Here is a 17,488-nt window from a genome sequence, read left to right on the forward strand (position 1 = left end):
AAAAGCATCAACAAGGTACTAAACTCAAACAGAAACATTAAGGAAATCACAAGGCAAAAAAAATTCTGAAAACCACACATTCGGGTGCAAAGTAAGAGGGGTAAATCCGGAAGCAGCAAACAGAGAAAATGATAAAGGCCATATGGCAAACCCAGTCTGCTCATTCATACCATCTATTATCGCTTCTTCCTCTTAAGAGATGCCACAGATACAGTACTCATTTCACCATCTCTACCAGCATGCCGTTCAATGTATTCACCACTCTTTCCATAAAGTAGTATTTCCTTATATTAGAGTATAACATAAGAATTGCCGCTGCTGGATCAGACCAGTGGTCCATCTTGCCCAGCAGTCCGCTCACGCGGTGGCCCTCTGGTCAAAGACCAGCGCCCTGAGACTAGCCCTACCTGCATACATTCCGGTTCAGCAGGAACTTGTCGAATTTTGTCTTGAATCCCTGGAGGGTGTTTTCCTCTATAATAGCCTCCGGAAGAGCGTTCCAGTTTTCTACCACTCTCTGGGTGAAGAAAAACTTCCTTACGTTCGTACGGAATCTATCCCCTTTCAATTTTAGAGAGTGCCCTCTCATTCTCCCTACCTTGGAGAGCGTGAACAACCTGTCCTTTTCCACCAAGTCTATTCCCTTCAGTACCTTGAATGTTTCGATCATGTCCCCTCTCAATCTCCTCTGTTCAAGGGAGAAGAGGCCGAGTTTTTCTAATCTATTGCTGTTCGGCAACTCCGCCAGCCCCTTAACCATCTTAGTCACTCTTCTCTGGACCCTTTTGAGTAGTACCGTGTCCTTCTTCATGTATGGCGACCAGTGCTGGATGCAGTACTCCAGGTGAGGGCGCACCATGGCCCGGTACAGCAGCATGATAATCTTCTCCAATCTGTTCATGATCCCCTTCTTTATCATTCCTAGCATTCTGTTTGACCTTTTCGCCGCCGCCACACATTGTGCAGACGGCTTCATCAACTTATCGATCAGAACTCCCAAGTCTCTTTCCTGGAAGGTCTCTCCAAGTACCGCCCCGGACATCCTGTATTCGTGCATGAGATTTTTGTTACCAACATGCATCACTGTACACTTATCCACGTTGAATCTCATCTGCCATGTCAATGCCCATTCCTCGAGCCTGATTATGTCACGTTGCAGATCTTCACAATCCCCCTGTGTCTTCACTACTCTGAACTTATGAGTCGGGCAGTCCCAGAAGTTATGTTGGCACTGATGATATTCCACATAGCTAACTAGACATGTAGGACTGTGTAAATAGTAGTTCTAACTTTGCTTAGTTGTATGCGTACAGCCTTACTGGGTATTGCAGCTAACCAGGATATTTAGTGCTGATGCCCAGATATAGACTGACATTGAATACCCAGGTCTAGCTTTGCTGGCAATGGTCAGCATTTTTAAAAAATGGTCACCACTGAATATTGACCCCTAAAAAAGATAACCAGAGACCATCAGAGCTCATACAAATAAAAGATGACCCCACAGTTGGAGCTAGAACGATGAAGAGATCGAAGGACAACGATTCAGTGAGTAACATTTGATTTTTGAACTGTGCAGTATACTGGCAGATATAATATACAGCACTTTTGGGTTGGACACATAACATTGAAAGTCTGTTTGCCCTGAAGAAGCAGCCATATAGCCATGAAACATTGGCTATAAAAGGACTATAAGATAAAAAAGAAAAATAACTAAAAGTTTTGACACAGTCAGCTTAAGTTGTAGAAAATCTGGGCCCCTTAAAACAATTGATGTGGCAACTGGTCACTTTTGACAAAAGTTTTTTATGCCAATGATGTGGGTGGAAGTGGTTGAGCTTAAGTAAAGGCTCGCCAAAGACCTGAGGCTTTTTATTTCATCTTATAGTGACTCTTTCTTAAAGTGAGGTGTTTTTTAGTTCAATAGAATAGTAACATAACATAGTAAATGACAGCAGATAAAGATCCGAGTGGTTCAACCAATCTGCCCAACTAAACATGCTCCATAAATTAATTATTTAGTTTAAATGGTCCTTTTACTTAGATATTTCTGGGCCAGAAACCCCATAGAAAAGAAATCCACTCATTCAAAGCAAATTAATAGGAATCAAATAATATAAATAGTAAGGATTTGCAAAATATATGAAAAGATTAGAGACTGTTCATTCCAGATACAGGATAGTCCCTCCAAGATCCAGACTTCAAGTTCTCCCCAAAGACTAAAATAAGAAATAGATCATTAGAGACATTTTACATTTCTAGTAGATTATCTTTGCTCAAAGGAAAAGATGGAGATTGTATAGTGTTCTAAGAGAATATAATGGTATATAGGTATAGTCAGTGCTGCTAGATAAAGGAGGGCTTTAAAAGTTAAAGTTAAAATTTAAAATTTAATTCTAAACTCAATGGAGGGCATTGGTGGTGAAATAACAAAGGAGTGACCTGATCTGATTTCTAGGATCAACATAGGAAATGAATGGCTGTATTCTGGAGAAACTGAAGTCTCTTAATATTTACTTGCAAAGTGCTCATATAAATAACTATAATAATCCAAGCAAAACCAAAAGTACATGGTGCGAAGGGTGAAGAATAGCTTCATTGAAGCAACAACAGACAGAACCTAATTATCACAAGATAAAGAAGCCAGTTTTGACAAGTTTAGAGACTTGTGATTCAAAAGAAAGCTGGAAATCAATAACGACTGAGGTATTTAACAAAATCTACAACCTTAACTGGAGAGCTTAAAAAAAAGGTATCAAACTAGGATGAGATGGACCTCCAGAAATTCAGCAAGTATTTGTCAGGATTAAAGACTAGTCAATGAACCTATAAGCAGTCTGCCACCAAGTCCAGACAGTGTTGTAATGAGGATGAAGATTGTCAAAAGAAGTGAAATATATCAATAATAATCATCTGCATAATAATATGCACCAATTCCAAAATTGCAAAATATTGTTTTGGGGCTGAGAAAAATATTGAACAACAATGGAGATAGAATAGAGCTTTGTGGTAATCTACAAAGCAGAAACTGAGAAGAAGATGCAGAGAATGATGTGGTTCTTATGAAAGAATGAGTGTCCAGAAATGAAGTGACCCAATCTAGATCCAGGTCTAATATACCAATTTCAGCCAATTTAGCTAGAAGAGAGTGGTCTACTAAATCAATGCTGTCAACTGGTCAAGTGAAATTGCCAACATTACATACTCTTAATCCAACATAGTATGAATTTCAAAAACAGTGAAGCCAATTAAAAAGCAAGGCATATTCAAGATTCTTATAATAGTTTTTAAGTGCTTTCATGACATGGCCCCCTCCACATTTCGATAAAGCTTCCCATATATCACCCAATTTGGCCACTTCAATCTCAACAAGAAAAACATTTCTGTATCCCCTCAGCAAAACTTCTCTATTTGGAAAGTGCTCATAAGCAGTAAAAACAATCCTTTTTAATAACTAGCCCACAGTTTGAGACTACAGCTTGGAACTCCTGGAATTATCTCTGTTTATACTATATATCTCTGTTTATACTGTATATACTCATTTATCCCATTCCTTGTGCAATGTTTAGTCTAATTCGTGATATCCAAAGTCTGTGATCTAACCGTGGCTGTACTTATGTGTACCTATCTAACAAATTATATGTTAATCAACTGTGGATATACTGTTGAAACCTGTTCTGGACTCTTCTGAGAGGATGGAATAGAAAACCAACTAAATAAATAAACTAACCTAAACTAACCTCCTCCTCTACGAAACTGCGCTAGCAGTTTTTAGCGCAGAGAGCCGTGCTGAATGGCCCACACTGCTCCTGACGCTCAATGAGTTCCTATGAGCATCGGGATCAGCAAGGGCTATTCAGCGCGGCTCTCTGTGCTGAAAAACGCTAGCGAGGTTTCGTGGAAGAGGGGATAAAACTAAACTAAAACTTAGCTTTGTATACCAGGTCTTCAACCGAAATGGAGCTCAACTCGGTTAACAGAAACTAAAAGAAATACAAAGAAAAAAAGAAAATAACTGTCAAAAAATATTAATGTGACTGATTTCCAAAGTGTTTAGCAAATAAATAGTTTTTATAGATTTGCGAAAAGTTGAAAAGGACCAGGGCCCCTTAAGATAAGAGAAAGGTTGTTCCATAGTTGAGATAATTTGAAGACCAAGGATTGACTGAAATTCTTGATTCCTTTCACTGAAGTAAGGGAGAGTTTGAATTGTTGGGTGCCTCTTGCATAGGAGAATCTATAAGCATTCCATAATAAAGGGACAAGAGGGATGAAGATACCATATAGAATTTTAAAAGTAATACATGCACATTTAAAGTGAATCCTGAGATGGACCGGAAGCCAGTGAAGGTTTAGAAGCAAAGGAGACACATGTATGTATGTATATATATATATATATAAATAAGTATAATTTATATTGTACATACTGCAGTGTTCATAGATAATGCATATGCCTCCATAGAAACCTGCAGTCAATCTACTTTTTTCTCTCTCTCATTTGCCATCTGTTCTCAGCCCGTCTGTCCCTCTCATGCTCTCACTTCCCATCTGCCCTCTCTCTGTTTGACCCTAGCTTTCTCTCTCTTCCCATCCACTTGCCCATGTAGTTCAGATTTCTGATTATTTGGCTCATATAGGAGAAGGGCAGAGCCCAGGGACAGGAGGCTTGGGTGAAAGATAAAAGTGTGTCAGGTGGAGATGAATCAAAGAGAGGGGAAAGAGGTTAGGTAGTTGAAGCAGAGCTACAACTTGTATTTTTAGGGTTGAATATTTATGTCATTAGTAAAGGAATAATGGGGGCAACCTTTGAGCAGATATTTAGAAAATAGGTGGTAGATGTGTGGAACAGTCTCCCGGAAGAGGTGGTGGAGACAGACATTGCGTCTGATTTCAAGAAAGCGTGGGATAGGCAGGCACGTAGGATCTCTTTGAGAGAGGAAGAGATAATGGTTACTGCAGAATGGATGGGCCATTTGGCCTTTATCTGCCATCATGTGTCTATGCAAAAAGATCTCTATAGTATACTGAAACTTGTATATATGCTAGCACAATACCACACCTTGGCCACACACACAAAAACACAGACAAGTGGCACTAATAACTTTATTATCACTAATAAAGATATAAAGGCAAATAACTGAAATGGAAACCTCAAGAAGTCTGAGTCTGCATGTACAGCACTGCTACAGAAACAGAAATTGAAATACAAAATATACTACTGTATGTAACACAATTTTTGTTCCGGGGCAGCAAGTGTAATTTCCTAATTGCTCCCAAGATACAGCAATACCTCTCCCTGCCTGTCCCTTCTACCTCTATCCCCCCCTTCCTGGATTCAGCAGCACCTCTCCCATTGTGGCCCTTCCACTTCTTCCCATGGACCAGCAACACCTCTCCCTGCCATTCCTCCTCTGTCCCGATCCAGTGACTTTTGAACTCATCACTGCCAGTAACAATACCGCAGCAATTACAACAGGTTGCTTTGGGGGCCTTCTCTGTGATGCGCCCTGCCCCCTCTGATGCCATTTCCTGTTTCTGTGCAGGCAGGGCACATCACAGGGAAGGACCCAAAGTCCCCAAAAAAGCCTGTTGTAATTGCTATGGATACAGTATTGTTTCTATTAACGACAGACACAAAGGTGAATGGATCATGAGGGAATGAAGAGGAAGAAGGAGAAATGCCAACATCTGGACTGGCTTAGGGCAGGGGAGGCTTAGCCTCCCCAAGCCTCTTATGGCAGTGATCTACAATTGAGTAGACCCAGGAATAACAAAGAAACATTACTAAGAATTGAACAATGATACAGTCAGTGAAAAAACTCTACTCAAACTTCGCCAAGATTGAGTCACCTTGATCCTTATAGCACTTTGGCCATGTCAGGTATGGTTTTTGCTCCTTCTAGAACTCTCATCCAGAAAACCATGCAAGTTGCAACTGTTTCCAACACTACTGAAATAGAATGAGGGATCCCTCTTTCACCTGAACCCCTGCTTGTTAGCACTAACAGCATGATATCTTTCATCAAGCACGTAAATGCTACTATATCTGCATCTTGGCTATAGTATATGCTGCCATTGAAGTGTCTAGAAAACCTTACATTCAGTGCTGTTACCACTTCAAATGGACCAGCTTTTCTTCCTGATATGACCTGTATTTTCTGGAACCAGTTACATGCCCAGTTCCATCCTTTTTGGACTACCTTCTTCTCCTCTCCAACTCTGGTTTAAAAACCAATTCAATTTGAGTACATCTCAGTGCTATCAGTGCATTTCATTCTCCCTTAGATAAGAAATCTCTATTCATCCACTGGTAGCCCATTTCTTAAAGGGATTATTCCACAAGAAACCATCTATCAAGCCTCCATCAGTTGAATGGGAGAGATCCTAATGTGGTATTATCTGCTGTTATATAGGCTTCCTTTGAACTGCTTACATCTTACGTTCTCAAATTTCTCACTTGGAAAGTTGTTTTCCTCATTTCCCTTACATTTGTATGCTTTGTGAATGGACTTTAAGCTCTTGTGTCAGATCCTCACTACACAAGATTCTACCATGACAGAGTAGTATTTTGCACTCATCCAAAATTCCTACCCAAGGTTGTCATAGAATTTCACCTCAACCAATCAATAGTTCTCCTTGTTTTCTTTCCAAAGCCGCAGTTGCATCCTGGAAAGACAGCACTGTACCTTGAACTGCAAACATGTTCTAGCATATTACAGTACACCTAGAATGCACTAAACCTCATAGAGGATTCTCCCTGCAAAAGAGGAAAACTTTGGAGGACCCTACATTTTACTCCATGCATCCAACAGTAAACTTTGAAATTTTTCTTTATAATTTAAAGCTCAAAAAAACCTCTAAATTACCGAAGGACATATTCTTAGCATGGGATATGAATGCGACACAAAAAACACACATTTGTTTCAGAACATGATATCTTTTATATCTGGTTCCAAGGGAGTTGAGGTCTATGCAGGAAATCAGAAAAAACGTACTTTCTGTTCTAATTTGTCAAAAAAAACCAAAACTGCTTCTAGGCAGATATATTTAATAGGAAGTGGCCCAAACTTATGGAACAAGATATCAGGTAAAATTTGAGATATTATAACGTTATTATGCTTTTAGGAGGACAGGAGGGCTATCTTTTTGCACAATATTTAATGAGTAAGTAGACGGGAGTTTAAGGATTAGAGAGGTTGGATATTGTTTACTGTATTGCAATTTAGGGGGTATGTCCCAGACTTGTTCATATTGTAATCTGCCTAGAGCCAATTGGTAAAGCGGAATAGAAATGCTTAGACTAGATTAGAAGAAAGGTTGGATTGCAGAGACTGTGGTAGGAGGCCACTCCTCATGCATAACATTGGAAAAGGCAGCAGGATCCACAGAACATTTCTCCCAGTGACATTAGGAAAAACCTCATTGTGCCACTGAGATCACAGAAATGGCAGTCGGAACCCTCAGCAGTGTAATTTGTTCCACAAGTCAGTTTACATTACATTGCTGCTGCTTGTGCTGTACCTGTTCTGTGCTGAGATAGTGTTTAAGGGAGGCTTGGACTGATGCTGCCTGTGCTGTATTTGTTCTGTGCTGGAGCAGTGTGTACGTAAGAGAAGCTTGCTGTGTTGTATTTGCTCTGTGGTGGGGTAATGTGTGTATGAGGGAGACTTGCACTCAGGGCTGTCGCAAGGTATGTGAGGGAAGTGCAGCATCACAGGGTGCAAGGGAGGTGTGTGGGGGGGGAGGGGAGGGGGAAAGCATAAACTACTTGGGCATAGCCTGCAGCACAGAGTGCCTCCCCTCCTGCCCCTTACCCCAAGCACACAGTGCAGAGTCTCCACTTGTCCTTTCCCTGCCCCTTCCCTGGGATCCCCCTCTCTTTGAGACTTCTATTTGCCGGTGGGGGACCATGTTCAGTGGGCACAGCTTGGGTGCGTTCCAGGCATTGAGTCTTACCCCATTTGCCATGCATTTCCTTTTCCTGTTGTTGTGCAGTCAGGACCTAGCAATGCCTGGCTGTGCTTGAGCTCTGTGAGCATTGCTGTGTTTGCTGGGCACGGTCTTTGGCCCGCAAGTGGGAAGTTTGGAGTTGGGTGGATTTTGCGAGGAGAGGGGGACAGACGGAGATGCTGCATTGTGTATTTGGGTGAGGCAGGAGGAAAGCAAGGAGGCAGTCTGCATGGAGGAGAGGCGCCATAGTGTGCGGTGGATCAAGGCGCAGCTATGTCTTGCTAAGGCCATGCTTGCACCGCCACTACCTGTACTGTACTTGTTCTCTAGATCAGTATCCCGCAAACTTTGTCGAGCCGTGGCACACTAAACAAAGTGGCTGTGGCTCGAGGCATCCTGGAAGTGCGTGACATCTGTGCATGTGCAAAGACCTTCCAATCGGGCCCTGAGCCACCAGTGAGAAGTAGATAAGAACAGGTTGTTCACCCTCTCCAAGGTAGGGCACTCTCTAAAATTGAAAGGGGATAGATTCCGTACGAACATAAGGAAGTTCTTCTTCACCCAGAGAGTGGTAGAAAACTGGAACGCTCTTCCGGAGTCTGTCATAGGGGAAAACACCCTCCAGGGACTCAAAACAAAGTTAGACAAGTTCCTGCTGAACCGGAACGTACGCAGGTAGGGCTAGACTCAGTTAGGGTGCTGGTCTTTGACCAGAGGGCCGCCGCGTGAGTGGACTGCTGGACACGATGGACCACTGCAATGGCAGCGGCAATTCTTATGCTCTTAAGGAGAGGTACTGGCGCTGGCTGATTGCCTACAGGAAGTGCCTTTCACTCCGAGAGGCACCTCCTGTAGGCAGTCAGCTGGAGCCGGCACCTCTCCTCCCCAGCGTCTCGTGGCACACCTGAAATTTCAGGAGGCAAAGTAGTGGGCTGCGGCACACAGTTTGTGACACACTGCTCTAGATACACAAAATGTAGTCTGCAGTGCTGAGATACTCGCAAATTCCTGTATGTTTTAAACATTTGAAAGAAAATGAAAAGGTTGCTACGGATCTCTTGAGCTCAGAATTATGTATGCTCTAGACTGAAGGACCTGGCAGGGTGAGTTTCCTTTGCCTGTACTCTGCGGGGGGGGAAGAGGGGGCAGATTTCTCAAGGGATGATTTATTCCTTGTTCTTGGAGTTTCTCTTTTGCCAGTAATGTGTGTTCAGCATGTATTTACACACTTCTCATTGTGCATGCATGTGTATCTGCAGGGGATCAGGTGCGCTAAACAAGCCCCAGCTTGCCCTGCCACACACTGATGAAAAAATATGAGGGAAAAGGTGCCAGTGAGAGAATGAAAGAACAGAAAGCAAAGCTCCAGCTGTACTGGCTGATAGCCCAGCCCAAAGCACCGTGCCACTGGGAGGCCAGATGGTCCTCAATAGGACTTTGAGGAAGTAGTGGGACAGAGGGGACCCTGATACAGTTCAGGTTAAGAATATGTACAACATATGTACAGAAGAACTTAGACAATTTGGCATCCAACAAAAAAAGAGGTTGCCGTATCTGGAAAGAGAAGACTAATGCCAGTTGTACCTCCTGCAACCCTCTGACAGGAGTCAGATGCTAGGGTATGAAGACCTGTCAGCAATTTCACCTTTGCAAACACTTAGTAAGGGTGGTATAATGGTAGGGATTCTGTTTGGTGGAATTTTAATTTGACAAGCTGCAAAACCTCTTAGGAACTCCAAGCGCCATCTACTTCCTGCAGCTGTTGGCACTTCATACAATACAGTTGCTTCTGTGGAAACTTCCAAGCTCTGAGCATCTGCCTGGCACTTCTAATCCCTGAATTAAAATCTCCAAAACTAGAAGCTTTCATCTAGAGCACTGTTCTTCAATCGCCGGTCCTCAGGAAATTTCTGCCGGTCCATGCAGGACCGGCAAGATTAAAGGCTACTATCTTACCGCCCTGCTGCTGCTAAAGCCGACAGGAAGTCTTCTTTCTGACGTCAATTCTGACGTCGGAGAGGACGTTTTGGGCCAGCCAATCGCTGCCTGGCTGGCCCAGAACATTGTCTTTTTTTTATTATAATTTTGAATACATTTACAATATCCAATTATTCCAGGAAAAAAAGAAAAATCCCACAAAACAATTCATAATTATTCATACATACATAGTTCCTTTTAAACCCACATTATGGGGAAGCACGTTACAATTTCTAATCAAACAAATTAAAGAAAAGATTAAGGACAATAGTTCTCAGTTCATCCTAACGAACCTTGAATCATTCCTTACTAATTGGGATTCTAATAGCTCCTCTTTTTTCTCAGCAGATGAAATAAACTTATTTCTGCTCTCTCGCAACTAAAAATTGTTGTAATTGTATGGAGTCCCAAAAAACATACTCAATATCTTGCAACTTAACTAAACATTTACAAGGAAATTTCAGGTAAAAAGATGCCTCGAGGGCCAAAACTCTAGCCTTTAATTTCAAAAATTCTTTCCTTCTCAAATGAGTGGTCCTAGAGACATCCGGAAAAATCCTAACCAGATCTCCACAAAATTTCAATAACCTGTTTTTAAAGTACAATTTCATTAATAACATCTTATCTATCTCACTCATGCATGTTATCACCAGGGTGGACCGACTCTGAATCACATCCTGAGTATCTTCCAATAATTCAGTCAAATTTACTTCAGTCGTGACCAGATGATCCACCTCCTGGGCAGATTCTATTTTTTTGGAGGAATATAGTAGTAATTATTTATTGGAAAATTCTTCGCATTAGCCAATCCCAATAATTCTTTGAAAAACTTCCTTAATAAAATTTCAGGTGATAATAAATGAGTTATTGGGAAATTGATTAAGCGGAGATTTTTCATTCTATTCATATTTTCCATAGATTCTATTTTAGCATGTATCGCTGTTGAACCTTTAACAGCAGATACCGAGACAGCTTGGAGTGTATTACATTGAGCTTCCACAACATTTAATCGTTTATCCAAACAATTTAAATTGGAATCCACATTTTCTAGGTTATGAGAAACTAACTGAGAAAAGTCCCCCATTTGTCTCATCATTGTACTGAGAAACCCTTCAATTCTAGAAATTCCTAGCCATAAATCTTTAAGGGTAATATCCTATGTTTCCTCCGTTAGTGGATTTTCCTCCACTCCACCTGAAAAAATCAGTGGTTTTGGTATTTCAGTATAAACTAACTTACTAATATGGGTGGAGGATACCACTTGTCCGTTGGAAATAGTAAGGTTTATATTCCTACTATCACTAGATATTGGATTAAGGGGAGGAGTCCGTTCAAGGGGACTCATTGAAGCTCCTGACAAGGAGGAATCAATATTCAATGGTGCTACTGATGGAGTTCCAGATAATGATGATAAATGCTTATCCATAGGACCAGATACAACTGGTGTTGAACTTTTTGGTTTAATTTTCCTTTTCCCCATATTCAAATCAAAAGGAACAAAAGTACTAATATTTATAAAGGTAAATAACCAACTTGGATTCTAACTCCCCAACTCCTCGTGGCTCCAAGGGGCTCCCAAGGGGCCTGGCGTGTTGGAGACGGACCCAATGACATCAGGGGTCCGTCTCTGTCGATGCCTGCCGGCTTGGTAACTCACGGATGAACCGCTGCTGCAGGAGACCTGGGGAGTAGCAAAAAGCCTCCTTAAAGGTCTATTGGACAAATTAATTACCACTGATTTCTCTGGGACTGTGACCTGGTATTGGGTCTGGAGCATTGTGCTCCTGTTCTACCCCTCGTCCAGCCTCGTTTTGTTATCTGTCCTCTCTTTAAAAAAGTAGATTAACCATTACCACTAGTAGAAGTGGAAAGTGAGGCAACATCCGAACTAGTTGTATCATTTGTTTTTGTGCTTTTCTTATCTGGTATGTACATCCCAGGGTACACTACCCTGGGTGGTAACCAAGTAAGGTACACCACTGCTGCTACCCTGTGGAATCCATCCCTGACTAATTGAATATGGGTATAACCAAAGATCACAGAAAGGAGGGAGAACCTATAACTGGCAATCCTGAAAGAATGGTGTGACCCTGGGGAACCATAATCAGTCTATTTCTCGATTAATGTGTCTATTGGAGTCTCTGGTTCTTCAACAATGGGTGTTTCTTGTGGAAGTCTTTTCAGACGTTCCTCATTGAAATTCAATATGTTGTCCCAAGGGTTGAACGACATAGTCTTTTTTTTAGTTTTATTTATTTTTATTTATCATTTTTCAAAAAATTACAAGAAACAAACTTCTTGTTAAAGCAATACAGCTGAATAAAGTTAAAATATAGCATTAAATCAAAAGTTTTAATATTTGAAGAAATTATAAACGCTTCCTTAGACCCCCAATTGTGGAGGGGGAGTTAAAGCCAGAATAAAGAGAAGTAACTTTATTCAACATAAAGAAAACATGAAAAGGAAAGGCCTTAACGCAGGTTTGCTAAATATTCCTTTTACTGGTGTCGACTCCATCAAACTATCTTTTCCAGACCCAGAAAAGATTTTAGTTGATCTGGCAGAAAAAATACATATTTATGTTGAGCATATTTTCACTATACACTTACAAAGGTAAGCTAGAAGGAAAGTTGCTCCTAAAGATATAACCTCTTGCCTTAAGGACAAAAATTGTTTCCTTCTCTCCTGAGTAATTTTAGTCACATCTAAATATGCCCATATTCTTTTACCATAAAACAGACTTTTTGAAAATTTAAAGTATAGTTTTATAAATGAGTCCAGATCTTGTTGGAAAACAAATTATATTAATAATGTTGTCCTTAAAGTAGACTCAGTGATAGATTCTTCTAATATCGCAGATATTTCTTTCAAATCAAGCTGAGGTTGAATATTTTTCTCTTCCTTCCCTTCTTGTATCTCCTGGGAATTTTTTTATCACGGTAGGTAGATAGTAAATTTTATTCAAAGAAGGTATAAACTCAGGGGACTATTTCAATATTTCTACCAAATATTTTTTGAAGAGATCATATGGAGAAATCCCAGGGGTCCTCAGGAAGTTCAAAATTCTTTCTTTTTTTTTATTTATTTCTAATTATATATCCAAATTTACAAGAATATATCTTGCTCCAATAAGCACAGGGAGGAAAAACAAACCAAGAATAATGAAAGTTCATTCTTATAATAATACATTCTTTATCCCCTTCTCGCCGCTGTATACTAGTGGCCATAATTGTGGAAACATCTAGCATTTTAGGCATTATACTTTAAAAAAAACATGGCTTAATGTCATAATTATATTTCAACTAATAACAGAAACTCTGTAATCATTTAACAAGACCAGCAGAATATTTGGCACATTTCACAAAAATAATGCTGTTCATAAGCTAATAATGATAATTTGTCGTTATTTGATGACTTCATCAATTATACTAGTAGCAAGCTTGATATCCCTTAGCCTTGATTACAGCCTCACATCTTCTTGGCATGATGTCTACAAGTCTTTGGAGATCAATAGGTACTATTGTGTGGAACCAGGAGTTGATTATTGCTGCTATCAAGTTTCAAGTTTAATAGATTTTGATTTTTTACGCAATATCATATATTTCAATGCGCATTACATGTTTCAATACATAAAAAGAGAGCAGGGTGGACATACAAATCATTTGTTCTATTACAAATTAGTACAAACTGGTACAAATCAGTTTATTTTTGTTGGACAGTCGCTTTGAGGCTACTGCTCTCTTTAATCTGGCCTAGAGGTTCTCAATAGCTGTTTCCTGGTCAGTCCATCAACTCAGACTTGTTCTCTTTAAACCAGGTGATGCATTTCTTAGCTGTGTGGCTTGGGGCACCATCCTATTGAAAAATGAATGGTTGACTGGTACCCAAGATGTCTCTGGCTGAGGACAGGACCTTGGCTGAAGGACATCCTTTATGTATTTGTCAGCATCTATCACTCCATCAAGCACCTACAATCGACCCACAACATCTCTGGACATGCAGCCCCATACCATCACACTCAGATGATGCTTCATGGTGGCAGTAGTACTGTACATTATGGCAAGCAATCCTTGCCCGGTCACCAACACTGTCACTACCAAATATGGAGATTCATGTCTCATCGCTCCACAACACCTTCTTCCACTGCTCTGTGGTCCAGCTGGCATGCTCTTTAGCCCAGTTCAAATGTTTATGATGCTGAACTGCATTGAGGAAGAACTTTTTCCTGCTTTCACCAGTCTTCGGTGAACTGGCCGGCCTGACACTAACACCCCTGTTTCGTCAGTGACTTATTGATGTCAGTGGCAGTTGATTTCTGATTTTGTAGAGCCATTCTTACTATCCTTCTATCAGTCTGAGATGTTGTAATATTTTTCTGGCCCCTTACAGCCTTGTTTTTGATGCTTCTAGTCTCTTCAAAGCACTTGCAGAGTTTCAGTACCCCGGCCAGTGATATACCTTGACCAATTTTGGCTGCAATCTCTCGGTAACTAAGGTTATTACTGTTGCTCTCTTTGTAGGCAACCAGTCAAGTCTCTTCTGCAAAATTTAGCATACAGCTGTAATTTTAGTTTATTTAGACAATTAATAGGCTAGTGTAATCCCTGTGGAGTTCCACAGGGCTCCCCACTCTCCTCTTCACTTTTCAATGTCTATATGGCATCATTTGGAAATATGTTATCCAATTTAAAATTGAAATCATATATATACGTGGATGACATTACAATTATTATTCCCATAACCTCACTGACTCAAAAAACAGAACAATTTATCTCATCTGTCCTTACTAAGGTAGAACAATGGACTACGCAATTTAAATTAAAACTGAATTTGGATAAAAGTAAGTTCTTTTTGACAAATCCTAATAACAAGATCACAAATACCTCTTTGAGATTAAATGGGTCAGACCACCCAATTAATTCTACCATCAAAATCCTGGGTGTCATCTTGGACCGAAGCTTGACTTTTGAAGATCACACTAACTCTCTGGTTAAAAAATGTTTTTTCACTTTATGGAAACTGTGTACCATTAAACACTATTTTGATTTCTTCTCTTTTCGACTGCTGGTTCAATCTTTCATCTTGAGTATCTTAGACTATTGCAATATTATATACTTGGGATCCGTTAAGAAAACCATCAAATGACTGAGAATCGTTCATAATGCTGCAGTCCGTCTTATCTACGGTCTCAAGAAATAGGAACATGTAAGCCCGTATTTCGAAAAACTATACTGGTTGCCCATAGAAGCAAGTTTGCTTGCCTTTGCTTCAAAACCATAACAGATTGATCCCTAATCTATCTATCCCATCATTTTGAATTTCCAGGCACAACTTGTACATGTGGTGCCTACTTGTTCACCTTTCCATCATTGAAGGGCTGTATCTACAAGAGATTCCTTGATATAACACTATCATTCCAAGCAAGCAAATGGAATAAATGTTTAACCAACTTTATCTCGAATGCACTTTCTTACCAAACTTTTAGGAAGTCAATCAAAACTTATCTCTTTGATAAATTTCTCTGACTCCATTTCTGCTTTGATGTACTTCTAAAAAACTTCCAGGAAAAATTTGATTAATTTTACCATGCTAATGTAATTTTGAAAGTTTTTTGTAATATCGCTGTCTGTATCCAGAGTCTTCCTCTGTAAACCGCTCTGAACTGTTATTATTATTAAATCACAATTAATGAAAAATAGCAATTCAAATTTTGGCATATTGCACAAAAAGCTTTTAGACGACACCTACAAGCTGTGACAACCACATCTGAGCATCAAAACGAAAAACATAAACAACCTACTGTACTGTATATGCTCAAAATCTAAGCAATACATATCAAAAGAAACACAACCGATTGCTTACCTTTTTGATATCAAATCACTAAAAGTCATTCTTAACCACAAAATAAACAAAAATACTACACAAATATTACTAGTTATGTTTATAAACAATCAAAGAATGTTTATAAATATCATACATTGCAGGATTAAATAAGTAACTGGTAGCAACTACTAGTGTAGATGCCACCTGCATCCATAAGAGCTATTGGGGTGGTAGACAGGTGGGTATAGTATATTTTGGGGGAGTTTTGGAGGGCTCATGGAGAGAGTTTGGTGGGAGTTTTGGAGGGCAAAGGGAGTTATGGTGAGATGTACTGTACGTCTTGCACCCAGATTTTCAGACTGTGATTCAATGTATGGCGATCTATAGGCTTGATTTTTGTAACTCCTTGGTAGGAATTGCAAAATGCAAAATAAAAGCGTTACAGGTAATACAGAATGATGCTGCCCATATAATCACAGGAATAGACTGGAATGATCATATTATTCCAGTATTGAAGAGTTTGCATTGGTTACCAATTCAATCAAGGATTGAATACTAAACTTTGACAATTGTTCATCAGGTAATTTATGGGGAGACTCCTTTGTACCTGAGACAGCTTTTGAAACAGTATATACAGTACCTTCTAGAAATCTGAGATCACAATTTGCAATGAAGTTTTCGATTGATGCATTAGGCAAAACATATCATAGGAGAACACAAGCAACAGCTATTTCTGTAATTGCTCCACATCTGTGGAACACTTTGCCAGGGTGATTAAGATTATGTAGAGAGAAATTGTCATTTAAGAAGCAGCTGAAAACTTTTTTATTTGTCAAAACTTTTTATTAGCTCTGTAGAACATTACATTTTATAGTTCATAAGGGATAAACATTTTTATTAGCATTATGCTAGTTTTAGTGATTATATTTGGAAGAATAGGATAGGATGCATCCTCTATAATAAAACCCTAAGTGTGCATGCACACTTAGGACGGCGTGTTCCCTGACACCATGATGTGTCCCTCCGTGCTGAATTCCATTTTCGAACTCGGAGGCAGAGAACACACCGGCAACTCCTCCTCCCGCCCTCACTCACCTCCAGAGAAACCGCTGCCGCCGCTGATTCCATAAGCATCGGAACGGGGGGGAAGGGGGAGGCACAGGCGCCCCTGCCAGCATCTACTTCTCACCCTCCTTCCTCTCACCTGCTCACCTGCTGCCGCGTTTAGCTTCTTAGAAAAGCACTGTGCCATGCTGCTGCTGGCCTCGCCATCTTCTCTCCACTCCCGCAGTCGTCTACCGCCCTCTGAAAACTTCCTGTTTCCACTAGGGCTGGCCGCAGTGGACAGAAGACGCTGAGGCCAGCAACAGAATGGCGCAGCGCTTTTCTTTGAAGTTAAACACGGTGGGCGGATGAGCAGGCGGAAGGGAGAAAGAGGGGAGGAGTAGATGCCGGCAGGGGTGGGTTACAGAGTGAGGGAAGCGGGGGGAAGAGAGAAATGGATGTGGAGGAGGCAAGATGTGGAGAGGGAGAGAGATTCAGGGAGGGGACAGAAGGGGAGGGAGAGATATGGACAGAGGAAGTAAGAGAGGGAGAGATGGACATGAGGTTCATGCCGGTGGGCCAGAAGGGGGGAGGTAAAAGGAAGGGAGAAGGGCTGCTGCTGGACAAAAGGAGCAGGGAAGGGGTGCTGCTGGACAGCCGAGGAGAGAGAGAGAGAGACAGAAAGAAAGAAAGAAAG

Source organism: Geotrypetes seraphini, chromosome 11, assembly GCF_902459505.1.
Source record: "Geotrypetes seraphini chromosome 11, aGeoSer1.1, whole genome shotgun sequence".
Taxonomy (NCBI): Eukaryota; Metazoa; Chordata; class Amphibia; order Gymnophiona; family Dermophiidae; genus Geotrypetes; species Geotrypetes seraphini.